Here is a 15,195-nt window from a genome sequence, read left to right as displayed (position 1 = left end):
GTATGAGAAAAAGGTTTATATTTACATAAAAGTAAATTCTCTGGATTAAATATATTAATAAAACAATAAAATAATAACAATTAACAATAAAAACGATAATAATAACAATTAATAAAACAATAAAAACAAAAATACCTGAACAGTATTTTCTTTTTACTTACAGTTTATTGTAATCTGAACCAAGTGGAGAAGAGTATGGCAAAACACCTATGTCTTATATGTTAAATTAGAAAACTCAGAGAAATAAGCTTAAGGTTTTGACATTTACTCAATTTTATAACTACTTTGAGGTTTTATTTGGGAATGTCCAGATGTATGTGGGTCAGAAGGTGGAAGTCAAAAGAATTGGTTCATGGATGGCCCTAGAAGCATCTAGCATAAAGGGGAAGATCTAAAACTCAACTAAAATTTTGTAAGCCATTAACATTTATATACAAGGGGATGACATGATATATTCTTTGATTCAGAGTCATAACTCTTGAGATTGAGCCCCTTGAGGCTGCCTAAGGTTAAACTCAAAAGTACCCCCACCTCAGATGCCATTCTCTGCTCTTCTTAGCCTCTTACCTCTTGCCACTTAAGAATTATCCTGTGCTGGAAAAGTAGTGTTAAGCTCATCTCAACAAGCTTCTTTCTTTTCAGGATTCTGCCTCCTTAAGTCCTGGCTTCCTCAGTATCTCTCTAATGGCTTCGAAGAGAAATTTGCTTATTTGTTGGTCTATATTTTGCCCAGATTTTATTGTTGTTTGATTTTGTGAAAACATATAATCTGAAAAAAATTTCTCTATCATTATCTAGATTTTTTTAACTTGAAAGCCTTCTATTACACTTTGGCATTTATTTCTCAGTAGATTATGAAATGGGCAGAGAAGAGATGTGTCATTTTTAGGATCCCCCAAATGTAACTTGGAGGAGTAGTGATGGAAAGTATATGGAATGAGCTGAGGAAAAAAGCAGATGGAGAAAAAGATAGACAGGAATGGGCAAGATGGAGTCCTTAGTCAGGTGTGAAAAACAAGGTTCCTGACATCTTGGTGAGATATAAGAGCTGTACACAATAGAATCATTTGTACTCATATTAAGGTAAATTTAATGGTCTAAAATACCTGTAATTTAATAGCTTTCCATGCTAAGTTAAAAAATATACTTTCAATATAAATAAAATTCATTCTGTATGTAAAATTTGAAGTTGCTGGGCACCTGGGTGGCTCAGTTGATTAAGCATCTGCCTTCAGCTCAGGTCATGATGTCAGGGTCCTGGGATGAGTTCGTTAGCAGGCTCCCTGCTCAGTAGGGAGTTTACTTCCCCCTCTCCCTCTGCTCCTCCTCCCTCCTCCCTGCTTGTGCTCTCTCTCAAATAAATAAATAAAATCTTTACAAATTTTTGAATTTGTTATATACATTAAATATTTCAGTATTTAAGAGTATTTCATGAGGTACCAAAATCATGTTAGAACTCAATCACCAAAGGGGGAGAAAAAAACAAAACATTCTTTTTAAAGATTTTATTTATTTTTATTATTTATTTGAGAGAGAAGAGAAAGTTAGTGAGGGGAGTGGGGATCAGAGGAAGAGGGACAAGCAGATTCTGGGCTGAGTGCAGAGCCCAAGGTGGGGCTTGATCCTATCACCCTGAGATCATGACCTGAGCCAAAATCAAGAGTCCAGTGCTTAACTGACTGAGCCACCCAGCCGCCCCCAAACCAGGACCTTCTTAAGGACAGTGATATTCATCTCCCAGCAAGGTTAGTGTTGAGATGCTTGATATAGTTGTCACTTTGGTCTGTGTTGGCCTCACAAAAATCATGATGTCCTATATCCCTTACATAGGATATTTCAAATGAACATTAATCCATGTTCTTAAATTTTGGAATACTTTGCTAGTAATTTAATTGGATTTTTAAACAATACTCTGCATAGCATTTGTATTATTGATTCAATAATTTAGCAGAAATAATTAACTGTATGAGTCACTGCACATTTGTTATAGTTGTTGCTGCTGAAAACACAGGAAAGAAAACATAAGCAGCCCTTGGTTTGCTTATTGCAGAGTCAAAATTTTGTATATGCCTTCAAGTACAAGATTCTTCTCATCTACAAGCTTCATTTGACTCTGTAAGTGATTAAGAAATAAAGAGACTAGTAACACCCTAAAAGTTTTCCAAAGTTTTGATGGCTCTTTCTGGAATTCCCAGAGATATTTTATGAGCCTCTGCTGCATCATCTAGGAATTGTTGACCAAGGTGAACCTTAAGGAAACTGTCATGAATTTGAGTGGCTGTCCTAATGTAAAATAATATGCAAATCAAAACATTACCAAAATGCATTAAATGTGCTCCATTGCAAAACTTCATGAATCAAACATCGGCTAAGTCATGTTGAATTCTGTTTTATAATTGTGTGGTTTATTTACTCTCCTTAAAAAAAAAAACAAAAATCAAACAAACAAACAAAACTCTTAAGTATTTAAAAAAATCATTAATTTATGGATCTTCAAAAATTTAGGTCTGAGAAAGAATGTTACTTTCCAAATAATATATAGTTTATAAAGGAAAAGAAGAAACACCCAGGTAAGTGATTTACTTACCTAAGACCAACTAACGTGTTAATGTTGGAGAAAGAAACAGTCCTTTATCTGTTTCTTCTGCTCTGTTAACTTGAGCTGATAATATGGACGTAGTAGGAGAGGAAAATGAAGAAAAAAGGGAAGTTTTCATTTCAAGTTCCAATGACATTTTTTCTAGAGGCACCAGGCTGATCTTGTTTAGACATGTAGTTAAACCAATTAGATTTAATCCAGCATCCTAGGAGTAGCCATTGCTTGAGAGTATGGGCATGTATCAGAAGTGATCGCCAGGGGAAAAAAAATGTTCACACTAATGAAGCAAAATGTTTTGTACATTTTTCAGCTCTCAATTTATATCCCATATCATTATAAGATTATGTTACTTTAGAATTAGGTATGTTATTAAACATTGTCAAGCTCAACCTTATTTCATAAAATATCGCATCTGGTATTTCAAGAAAGGTTTGTGAAACTTCCTCATTTACTCAGCATGTGGTATAGAGAGTTCTGTTTTAGAAAGCTTTCCAAAAAACATATTGTTTTGGTACTGATATGTAAAAATAGTAATATGCCTCATATCCCCTTGCTTATTGGCTAGATTATCTCTCTTGTGTCTGGTTATTTCCCTGCAAATCTGAGCATTCAAGGAAATCCTGTTCTGTTTCCTTATAGATATTATATTGAAAAACTGACAAAATGCAGCCCAGCAAAATTAAGTGTATGGTTGTCAATTCACATAGGATAGAGCTACTATTTCGTACTACTCCAGATGCCTTCTCTGGGTCACCAAGGACTCCTTTGTCCCCAACTTCCCATTTAAAGTTAATCCCATTTTAGAGGCTGAGGATATTAAAAGGCAATTTTCAGATATTGGATATTTTACACTTGAACTAATTTACCAACATGAGTTGGAGGGTATCTGTTTAAACGGAGGTAAACTCCAAATCTTCCTTTGTATAAGCCTACACTGTGGATCCTCATATCCTAGTGTGAAACATCAGAACTGATATAAGGCAAACCTTAAGATTGACCAAACTGTGTCTATCATCATTTACAGCTATATATTTAAAATACAGCCAAAGCTATATATGTATAAAAGCATATAAAATATATGTTCATCTACTCATCTATTATCTATCATCTATCTATCTATCTATCTATCTATCTATCTATCTATCTATCTATCATCTATCTATCTATCTATCTATCTATCATCTATCTATCATCTACTATCTATCATCTATCTATCACTTCCCTGTACCTGCTGAATTTATCACTTAGAGTGAAAAACAGAGGGAAACGCTCAGGTAAGAGTCCTTTGGAACAAAACAGCACAAACATGGTGAGATAAGACATTTTAAGATAAGAAAGATTAAAGCAGAAAGTTGAAGACAAGGATACATATTTAAGTCACTGTGGAGAAAAAGAAAAGCGTAGGAAGACTTTGATCAATGATAGTGATGAAAAAATGAGTAACTTCAATCAAGAACACCCAAAGCACTTTATAAGCCTGGAAAAATAAATTACTGAAGCCTGGGCAATTCGGGTCAGAAGCTTGAAAGTACTAATAGATACAAATGAAAAAGCAGTATAGGTCAATCCAGTTATTTTCTGATGATGCAAACATCTTATCTTCACTATACATTTGAAATGGTGATCAAAAAGTACTTTAATCATTTAAATTAAAATGCAGGATTGGTAAATCTTTTCATTTTCTACTGATACACTAATTTCATTTTTACTCCTCATTTCCAATGACGATCAAAATACATTGCTAATTAAATTAATTTCACAGAGGAGCAGAGTTGTATACATCTGTTTATCATTTGAAGCTCTTGAAAGCAATCGTGTAATTCTCAGAAATTCTGGTGTTTCAGAAAAAGTAAAATAATGTTAAGTAATAAAATTTTTATTACTTTTAAAGCACTATTGGGGCGCCTGGGTGGCTCAGTTGTTAAGCGTCTGCTTTCGGCTCAGGGCGTGATCCCGGCGTTCTGGGTTCGAGCCCCACATCAGGCTCCTCCACTGGAAGCCTGCTTCTTCCTCTCCCACTCCCCCTGCTTGTGTTCCCTCTCTTGCTGGCTATCTCTATCTCTGTCAAATGAATAAATAAAATCTTTAAAAAAAATAAAGCGCTATTATTGGTGTAAAAACATCTATATTAATAAATATTTGGAGAGCTGATATTTTTGAACATATATTGTATGTAAGGAACTGTTTAAGGGCTTTGTGTATTTCATCCTATGGACAACCCTAATAAAGTAGGTAATATTATATTCTGCCAATTTTATAGATTTAAAATCTTAGACTCCTAATATATTATTTGTCAAAGGACACACAATTAGTAAGTAATGAAGCCAAGATGATGCATACTTAGGGAGGCTGGCTGTAGGGTTGAAGCTCTTCTCTATTCTATCATCTATCTATCTATCTATCTATCTATCTATCTATCTATCATCTATCTATCTATCATCTATCTATCATCTATCTACCTATTATCTATCTATCTATCATCTATCTATCTATCTATGTATCATGTATCTATTCTTTCTCTCTCTCTTTCTCTCTATTAAGTAAACCAACTTAAGTGGAGAGCAGTGGTAGAGCAGTTGCTGAAATTCTCATGACCCAAATCTAAAACTAGGCCTTTATGGATCTCCTCACCCAATGTGAAAAAAGAAATACTTGTCATTTCTCAAATACATTATCCACTGACAACTACAGAAGAGAAACTCAAGCTAAAGTTTAGAACCTTAAGTAATATGGAAATAAATAGGAAAATAGAATTTTAAAACAACAATCAGATATTACAGGAAGAGAGATATTAACTTGAACTAATCTGTTCAGTTCTTACAATTTAAAACAAACTGATTAGGATTGTGATTAGCCAGATTTTATTTTTAGGAACCATTGCACATATAATCCCATCTAGGTCAGGGTTTCTCAACCTCGACACTATTGGCATTTTGACAGAAATAACTATTCTTCCCCAACATGACATCAAAACATGTCTTCAGACATTGGTGAGTATTACGTGGAGAGGCAAAATTGCCTCTGAGAACCAATGATCTAAAATACCGAAATGGAATGCCTTTGTTTGACATCACTTTGGTGAAGTTTGCTAACATCTGGGAGATTTATAATTACTCAGCCCTTTGACAGAAACTCTATAAGTCTGACCCAGTCATCCATTTACAAAAAGATCACTTGTAGTGACAATCACACCTTTTAAGTGATACAATTTGTTTTGCCCACATAATTGAGAGTTAACTGGCTGCGGTAATTGGTCCAATTGGACATGAATGTGTCCTCAGAAAAAGAAAAATTAAAGTGCTTTCATGTCTGTGAAAATTCCCTCCGAGTATGAGAGTGATGAATAATACATATGAGATAAAACATGCTCTGACTCTGGTTCACAGACCTGAGATCCAAAGAGAGGCACAGCACTATTACAGACTTGCTAATCATCAAACTCGAATCATTTAAGCTTTAGGCCTTAAATAGACCAAAACATTAACTATTAGGCATTAATGACATGAAATTTAACAGGCTGGGAGCTTACAAAAAGTAACAAAAGAATCCATTAAAAAAGAAGGAAGTGAATTTTAGAAGGTATTTTGGCTATGAGTTATTTTTCAGAATTAATTTATATTGTGTGGCAACTTGGATCTTTGGAACAGTCTTTAAAATAAGACTTAAAATTTTAAATATAATTTTGCTATTAAATTTTATGTAAGACTAACCAGATGTGGTTCCTAACCTGTAAGACCCTGCAGTTTTTAAGATCTTGGCATTTGTATTAGACTTTTAAAAATATTTTTTAAAATTATATGTTATATTCAAACAAGTTATCATCTGTGTACCCAGATGATATGATGTTAAGTAATATTAGAAAATTAAGGAAAAAAAGCACATTTTATTTTAAAAACTCAATCTAAACAGTAGTGTTTGAAAAGAATTTGAACTGTTTTTGAATTGTAAAAATGCCTTCTAAGTTCCATCTCTGTTACTTCTAAGGTATGTGACTTTGAATGACTCACCAAATACTTTTCTGTAAATTAGTGGCGATATTTGCCCTACATATTTCACAAGGTTATTTTGGAAATCATATCAGATGTATAAGAAATCACATTGTCAACTGTAAAACTAATTAGTCTTTTTAGGGCATTTATTTTTTATAGAATCTAACTAGGGGCACCTGGATGGCTCAGTTGTTTGAGCATCTGACTCTTGGTCTCAGCTCAGATCATGATCTCTGGTTCTGGGATCCACCCTGTCTGGCTCTACACTCAGGAGGGAGTCTGCTTCTCTTCCTCTCCCTCTGCCTCTCCCCCCACTTGCGTGCTCTCTTTCTCGAAACTAAGTAAGTAAATCTCAAAAAAAAAAAAAAAAAGAGTCTGTCCAAAACCATTCAGTTGCCCCATGAAAGTGAATTAAAAATGATTATTGGTGTTCATTCATATCTCGAGGATGATCAGATTTCAAATCAAGATGCAGGAAGTTAATAAAGTTCTATTTATGATTTGCACAAGGATTGATGTCGGTCATTTTATAATGAAAGAATATATATATATATATATATGTCACAAAGGCATATATATATGTATGGCCGTGTTTGATGAGTGAATGTCTTATGAATGTTTTCACATTTTTGGGTATATGTTTCATTTGCATATTGCATAATTTTATAGAGATTTATTATTATAATTTAAAAATTTTGATGTGCAACTTTATGTAAATGTGATGGAAGAATAAGTGAGGGACTGTCTGTCCTTTTGGTTTTATATGTTTTATTTTATTTTTCCAGACGATATCTTTTACTCAAATAATTCTGTTTTTTAATACATCAATTATTTGCCTATTATGCTAGGGATTTGAGATCTCTGAGAAAGTTTCACTTTATCGTTTAGAACAATTTCTTCCCCATTTTGCATAGAGTCTCCCAATGCCAACAGTTGTTGATGTCTCTAGAAGCAGATGGTTTGTGGGAGGATTGTTGAGTGAGATATTCTGCATCATGGTCCCAAGACTGCACAGTTGCTGTTGGAAAGGTTACAGAAATGACAACTGGTATAAGAGAAGTTGCAAACCAGAGAGTGAAAATAGCCAGACAACTGTATGGAGACTATCCAAATTAAAAGTCTTTTTTGATGAAATCTTGACATTTCTTACAGAAGAAAATGCAGCGATTGCAGGAAGTTTGGATGGTATTAAGGTGGTTGACATATTGGCAATGCTTTTCATATCTATTCTTTAACAAGTTTCACAGTTCACCCTGAGAATGATGAATATGTGGGAGACTCTTTCTATAGCAGGATTTTTTTTAATGTCCCTGGGTTAGAGATAATGGATTTGTTCATTCCCATTTGTGCATCATGTCCCTAGTTAAACTAAAAGTATTTTTCTTTCATTCAAAAAATTGAATGGTTAGGGAAACATTAAATTATTCTCTACCACTTAATTAACTGACACATTCTTTATCACAGAAGAGTAAGATTTGGAAAATGAGATAATAGTGTGACCCTTGAGTTAAGTAGCTATTCCAAATATAGGGAATTTAGGTTTGACTTAAGAACACATACAGGACACATTTCTGGGCTTCCCAGTGTTCAGTATCATCTCTCATGAATGTGTTTTAGGTAAGTCTCTTTCAAATGTCAGCTTAGTACATGTTAACCTAGAAGTGTTAGTGGATATGGCTTGATTTTTTAAATCTTTTTTTTTCCTTATTTACCTCCTACTCTTGTTCCCATCAATAAAAGCACAGTGAATTAGTTAGCAGTTCCCTTCAAATATCTGAGCGTTTAAGAGTAGAAGAAAGTACGTTGTAAAATACTATTTAATTATCTTATTAAATATGTATTGTTTCCATTATATGATATCAACTGAATTATACTAACTTAGATTTCAATGTGCAGTAAAAAATACTACTAGTGATATTTGGATCAACACATGTACATAAGAACAATAAATAAGGGCTCATACAGATTCTATCACTAACATAGCCTAATCAGAGTTAGGAAGCCCCACCTGTCTTTTCCACTTCGCTCCTTACTGACCTCTATTTTTTTTTTTTTGTCACCTGCCCTTCTTTCTTTTTCTTGTGATGAAAACTTTTAAGATTTACTCTTTTAGCAACTTTCAAGTATGCAATACATTAGCATTAACTATAATCCCCAAGCTGTACATTATATCTCCATGATTGATTTTATAACTAGAAGTTTGTACCTCTTGACATCCTTCAATCATTTTGCCCACCCCCACCTTGTCTGTGGCAACCAGTAAATTATTTTCTGTATCTGTGAGCTTGTTGTTTGTTTGTTTGTTTGTTTTAGCTTCCACATTCAAGTGAGATCATATGGTATTTGTCTTTTTCTGTCTGACATACTTCACTTAACATAATATCCTCAAGATCTATCTGTGTTATAACGATGGCAAGATTTCATTCTTTTTCGTGGCTGAATAATATTCCACTGTGTGTGTGTGTGCCATGTCTTCTTTATCCATTCATCCATTGAGGGACACTTATCCCTTTCTTTCTAATAACCTCAAAAGACAGGGCCAACACCATGATATATATTGAAATTTGAAACTTTGAAACACATAGATTCAACATATAGAGGAACTAAACAACAACACTCCTCCTCCAACCCCCGCCAATCCATAATGGGTCCCTGGTCATACACAGCCTGGGAACATGTTTTAGGACCGGTAGTCTGTAGACATCAACTGTTTCAGTTGGTGCAAGATTTCTGTCTGATCATCAATTGGTTGGTTTCCTTCAGGGAGTTATAAACAGGAATTTCTGCTCCACCATTGCTGCTTCACCCACAGTGGAATTCAACAGACAGGCCAATGTGATATAGGTTACAATATATGTTGACAGAAATTCTACTTGAGTTTCTCATGAGATTTTAGTTTGGGCCGTTTCATTTATAGCAGACTTTCAAATTTTTCTTTTCCACATATCTCTACATTAATTTAAGGACAGATACACAAAATCATGGTGAAGTATAAAGAGCCAAGTGAGGGACAATTTTGTTTTGTTTTTAAATAAAAAGACTTTTATTTCATAGTACACTTTTAGGTTTAGACAAAATGGAGTAGAAAGTATGGCAAGTTTCCATTTATTGCCTCTCCTCACCCTGCTACATCCTGCCACCCTATCCAATTTTCTCTATCATTAACATATTGTATTGGTGTGGTATTTTTGTTACAGTTGATGAATTATTATGGCATATTACTAGCAACTAAAGTCCATTGTTTACATTAGGGTTCATTCTTTGTTATACATACCTAGGGATTTTGCCAAATGTATAAACTCATGCATCTACCATTTGTTATCATACAGAATCATTTCACTGCACTAAAAAGCCATTGTACTCATCTATTCATCCATTCTCCATGACCCTCAGTCCCTGGAAACCACTGATAATTTTATTGTCTCAACAGTTTGCCTTTCCAAAGAAAAAATTTTAATTCAAATACCTTTTTATGTTAAATGGTTCTTTTTCCTGAAGGATATTTCAGTTTTGAATAGAAATGGCACGTAGTTCAAAAAATTATACGATGAATGCATTTGGGAGGACCAGCTGTGTTAGCATTTGCTTAGGACTTAAATGTGGGAATTTGTGTGGCTAATTTATTTTAAAAAATAGAAAATATGGACTAATGATGATAATATAGGCTTAAACTTAATTGTAGCAATTTAAAAATCTTTGCCTCCAGGAAATGCTTTCATTTTGTTGGTTGTTTTTGACTGATTCTTTGGTAATCCACATACAACCTACAGTGGCAAAGGCTGTTTCTAACCTAAATGTTGTAATTGCTACGGTTAGTTTATGGTGGGTCCATTTGGAAAATCAATAGTGATCAGAGAAGAGGAGATTGGGGCCAAAGAGATAAGTGGCAGATGGTCACAAAATAGTTCCTTTACAGTACCGAATGACCAAACAAAGTGACAAATGGCCATCAGAAGCAGAAGGATTTTTAGATGGGGAACCAGCAATGTGATGCTGTTTCAAACTCACACCTGATTGCTTCTTTTATCAAGTAACTTCTAATAATTCTCTAAAGAATTTTAAAACTTCTTAAAATTCCCTTAAATATTATACCAAGAGAAGGAGGCTATTTTTGCACCGGCAGAGTTCCCAAGAATGATAGTTTGGCAAGCTAAGCTCTATTTCCATACAGTACAGTACATGGTAATGTTCATTACAACTGTATTGAAATGACCCATTGGCATAGTACTAAATCTGGTCTAATTCAAAAACTAATTCAGATTTCATAAAACCCAACAGTAAAGCTGAACATACTTTTTTCTTTTATTGATAATGGTCTTATCATACTTAAATTGCTTTTTTATTTTTATGCATAACACTTTAAGATTTGTTACCACCTCTTCTAAAGTTTAAAAACATTTATTATGTTAGAAAATCAATTAGGTATTTGCTATATCAAATTTGAAACTCTACAAGGTTTTGCATGTTAACTGTTTGAAATTTTTCTGCTTTACAGTACAGATGATATCTGTTTACTCATTATAACATCATTAAAGTAGTCCCCAATTTTGTTAAATAATAGCACTCAATTCCTTATCCAAATCTATTTATTTAGCAGAAAATATTAAATAAAGATCAAAAGAAATATTTAAAATACCCAATGGAAATTAAGATTGTTATGTACTTTTTTAAGATGTAAATTTCAGAAACAAGATATATATATCCTATTCTATTAACTGTTAGCATTTGAAAAAAAATATGCCTTTTTTTTTTTAGATAACCACAATGTCACTCCCACATATTGTATGATAGAAAACCCAGATAAAAAAGTAAATTGGGGCTCCGAGGGCTCCGCTCACCTTCCTGCACACCACCTGTGACTGTGCAGCTGGCCTTTGCTGCCAGCAGACCCCTCCCAAGCACCCTTGCTTTGCAGGTGGGAAGCCTCTCTCTGTTCTGCCCCCACCATGCAAAGTAAAGTTTGAAGAGAGGGGAAGAAGGAAACATAGACATGAAGAGGAAGATACAGCTGGGGCTGAGGAACTGTACCCCAGCAACTGTCTGAGAACTTGTCTTGGACAATTGCAAATCATATGATGGAAAAATTGAGGGCTTAACAGCTGAATGTGTGAACTTAGAATTCCTTAGTTTAATAAATGCAAGCTTAATTTCAGTTTCAAATCTCCCCAAACTACCCAAATTGAAAAAGCTTGAGCTTAGTGACAATAGAATCTTTGGAGGTCTGGACAAGCTAAGAGAAAAGCTTCCAAATCTCATACTGCTAACCTTAAGTGGAACCTAAACTGAAAGATTATCGCCTTGGAGTCTTTGAAAAAGTTGGAATATCTGAAAAGCCTGGATCTGTTTAACTGTGAGGTTACGAACCAGAATGGCTACTGAGAGAGTGTTTAAACTCCTGCCCCAGCGGACCTACTTGGGTAGCTGTGAAAAGAGGATCGGGAAGCCCCTCACTTAGATGCCAAGGTGGATGGTGTGGATGAAGAAGAGGAGGATGAAGAAGGAGAAGATGAGGATGGTGAGGAGGAAGAGTTTGATGATAAATAGGATAAAGATGAAGACGAAGATATGGAAGGGGAAGAAGATGAAGATGAAGTCAGTGGGGAGGGAGTAGAGCCTGGACATGATAAAGTTGATGAAGGTGAAGACAGTGAGGAGCAAGGTGCAGATAAAAGGGGAAAGAAAGTGGGAAAGATGAAAAGAGGAAGAAAGAAACAGATGGTGAAGGAGAAGATGATTAAGACCCTGCATAACCTGTAAAAAAGAGAACTGTTCAGTTTTGGTTGGACTGCTCATATGGATTTGGTGGCTATTTTTTAAAAAAAGGTAGCTTTGATACAAACCCCAGGACACCTACCTACCCGAAGAGCCAAAGAATCGTTCTTATGACTTTCCACCTTCCTCCATTTAGTCCTTCTTGGAAATTCACCATCATGCTTGGGGACTTCACCCCAACACAATTGTAAGCATTGTTACGTTTCCATGTAAGACTCTTGCAGTAGTGTGGAGAGCTGTGATTGGTGAGTGAACCATCTGTGGCTACCAGTTATACCAAGACCATAGCATTTTTACTATCTGTACAACAAAGACGCTTTGCAAACAAAATCTTAACATTTTGAAAAGAAAAAAAAAAAGTTAATTGCAGTTGGAACTGAGCTGAATGGAGTTCCAAAGCTAGAGTTGGAACATCATTAGTTAAAGCCAACATTACATACATTTATTCTCCAAAACTGAAGCTCCTTAATATACTAAATAAAAAACAAATTCATGTGTTTGTGTATCTGTGTATTTAAATACATGTATATAAAATGTATGTATATATCTGTGTATATTATATATTAATATATCCATGTATAAGAGTGTGCAGTGATTCTGCCTTGTAGATTAATGTGAGATATTAGAATATTAACCACTTTAGGAATGACATGTCTGAACAAAAATTCTCTTGACGATGTCAATAGTATAAATACATGGATAGAAAGAGCAGACATAGACAGTATTTGAATAAATCAAATAAGGTTTACTCATCCAAATGAGAAGAAGTAGGTCACTATAGTCAAGATATACAGAGAGAATGAACTTTTTCTACAGGAAAGAAGAGATTTCTAGCCCCTAAGCCTCAGCAGTGGGAACACAGTTCCAAGTGACTTCTGAGTGAGGGTCATATCAGGCATTTTGAAATGAGTATAACTGTTTTCATATAAATCTTGGATAGACTAGCATGTAGTTTTGCCTGGATATGTGCTATAGGCCACGTTGCTTGAGTCACACCAATCTCAGAATTATATGAACACAGTATTACTAAGGTATGGTACATGGTATACTCAGGTAAAAACGTTTTTCGTTTTTCACTCTCAATCTCTTCATGATGACACAGATTGGTTCAAATATGTTCCTAGGATACTTTCCCATTCACTCATTCAATTATTGTTCACTGGTTCCAGTTACCTCTTTAGTCTTGAACCATTCATTGTCTGTCTTTGCATTTATGGACATACAGGTAATATAAATTTGGATATTCTACCCAACAGTGACATGAACTTGAATTTCAATTTTTCATTCTTACTTGATGGTTGTGGGTATTATATATCACTTGTTTGTTTAATTCTGTATTTCAAGTTGCCTTTTCTTTGATACCAACTGTTTATGCCATCTTTTTGGCTGATTTGCATATTGTCCAAACACAGTGGTGTGGGACCGGCCTAAAGGCCTGGGAACCTAGCCCTCATTCAGCAAGTTCTAGAGCTACCTTTGTGTAAACTGAGTGTTTAGCAGATCTAGCTCAGCTTTGCCAGCAGAGAAGTGATCCAGCATGTTTTTCACAGCAACCTGGCAATAACTTCAATTGCTTTGCTTGTGTTACAAGTTTGAGAAACACTGCTTTAGGAGTGATACTGAAAATAAATCTTAATTTTAGTTTAGGGCTTTGCTGTTCACTGTGTGTAAACAACAGAAACAAAGAAAAACCTAGTTTTGTACTTTGTCTGTCCTAGATCATTGGGAACTCTTTATCCATAGGTGTTTGCCCATGTGGAAATGAAGCATTCATGCACACCCTTGAGACTTTGGGTGGAGATTAAGAATATGACTCACAAGATACAAATGTCTGCCACTGATCCTAGCACATAGCAGATGTTTGTTAAACATGAATCTGCTCTTGAGATCTTTAAAATCCACCTGAGAAGTGTGATCATTTCTGATACTGAAATCATTATGACTTCAGCTGTTATCATTATAACTGCTCCTTGCACATGTCATTTGCTCTCAGTCCTTGTGCCTGAACATTAATTATCCACCAGTAATAAAAGTAATACCCAAAGGAAACTTCTTTATGAGCATTCAATGCCATAGGCATATCTGAAGCAATTTAAAGACACCATGGCATTTGATAGTTACCGCAACATGGACAGGTAGGAACTGTTATTATCATTTCCATTTTACAAATGAGAAAGTGAGACTTTGGTAGTTAAAGGATATTCTAAGTTCATATGCCAATAAGTGTTAGCATTACTTGAACCTATGTTGTCTGATTCCGAATTCCATGCTCACATCCAATATGCACTGCAAAAGGGCCACTAGCCAAGAATTAATGGCTTTTCAGGGAAAGAGGAACAATATATCAGATCTGCCTGGGAAAAATAAAACTTTTCAAAATTAAAATGTCAAGTCAGGTTTGTTTAGAGAAAAATTAGCTTAGGATTTCAAAGCATGACTTGAAAGAGATTCTCACTTAATTCTACTTCATTTTTAAATTTTATTATGTAGTGTTCTCACAGGCATTATCCATTACTGGTAATTTTGCATTCTTTTTTTATATCCTAGGGTTTAAATGACCTCTTTTAGAACTTATGTTAGTGATAAAAACAGCCTTTGTGGCTTTTACATCTCTGACTTTAGTGACTTAAGGGTTTTGTTTTTTTTTAATATACTAGAGGCTTAGAAGTCTGTATTTCTAAGTTAGATAATAATGTTTATCTTCTCTATCTACCCAACTGTTTATATATCTGTCTATCATTTACCTGTCATCTATCTATCATCTATCTATCTATCTATCTATCTATCTNGTCATCTATCTATCATCTATCTATCTATCTATCATCTTTTCATTCT

General features: G+C 34.6%; 1 pseudogene; it reads left to right on the top strand.

The window, feature by feature from the left end:
* The window catches only part of LOC100468659, a 33,626-nt pseudogene extending 21,300 nt beyond the window's left edge, over window positions 1-12,326 (top strand).
* The last annotated feature ends 2,869 nt before the right edge of the window (window positions 12,327-15,195 follow it).

This window comes from Ailuropoda melanoleuca, chromosome 2 (genome assembly GCF_002007445.2).
Source record: "Ailuropoda melanoleuca isolate Jingjing chromosome 2, ASM200744v2, whole genome shotgun sequence".
NCBI classification, from domain to species: domain Eukaryota; kingdom Metazoa; phylum Chordata; class Mammalia; order Carnivora; family Ursidae; genus Ailuropoda; species Ailuropoda melanoleuca.
Note: the sequence above shows the minus strand (reverse complement) of the source record. Positions and strands in the feature narration are given on the sequence as shown.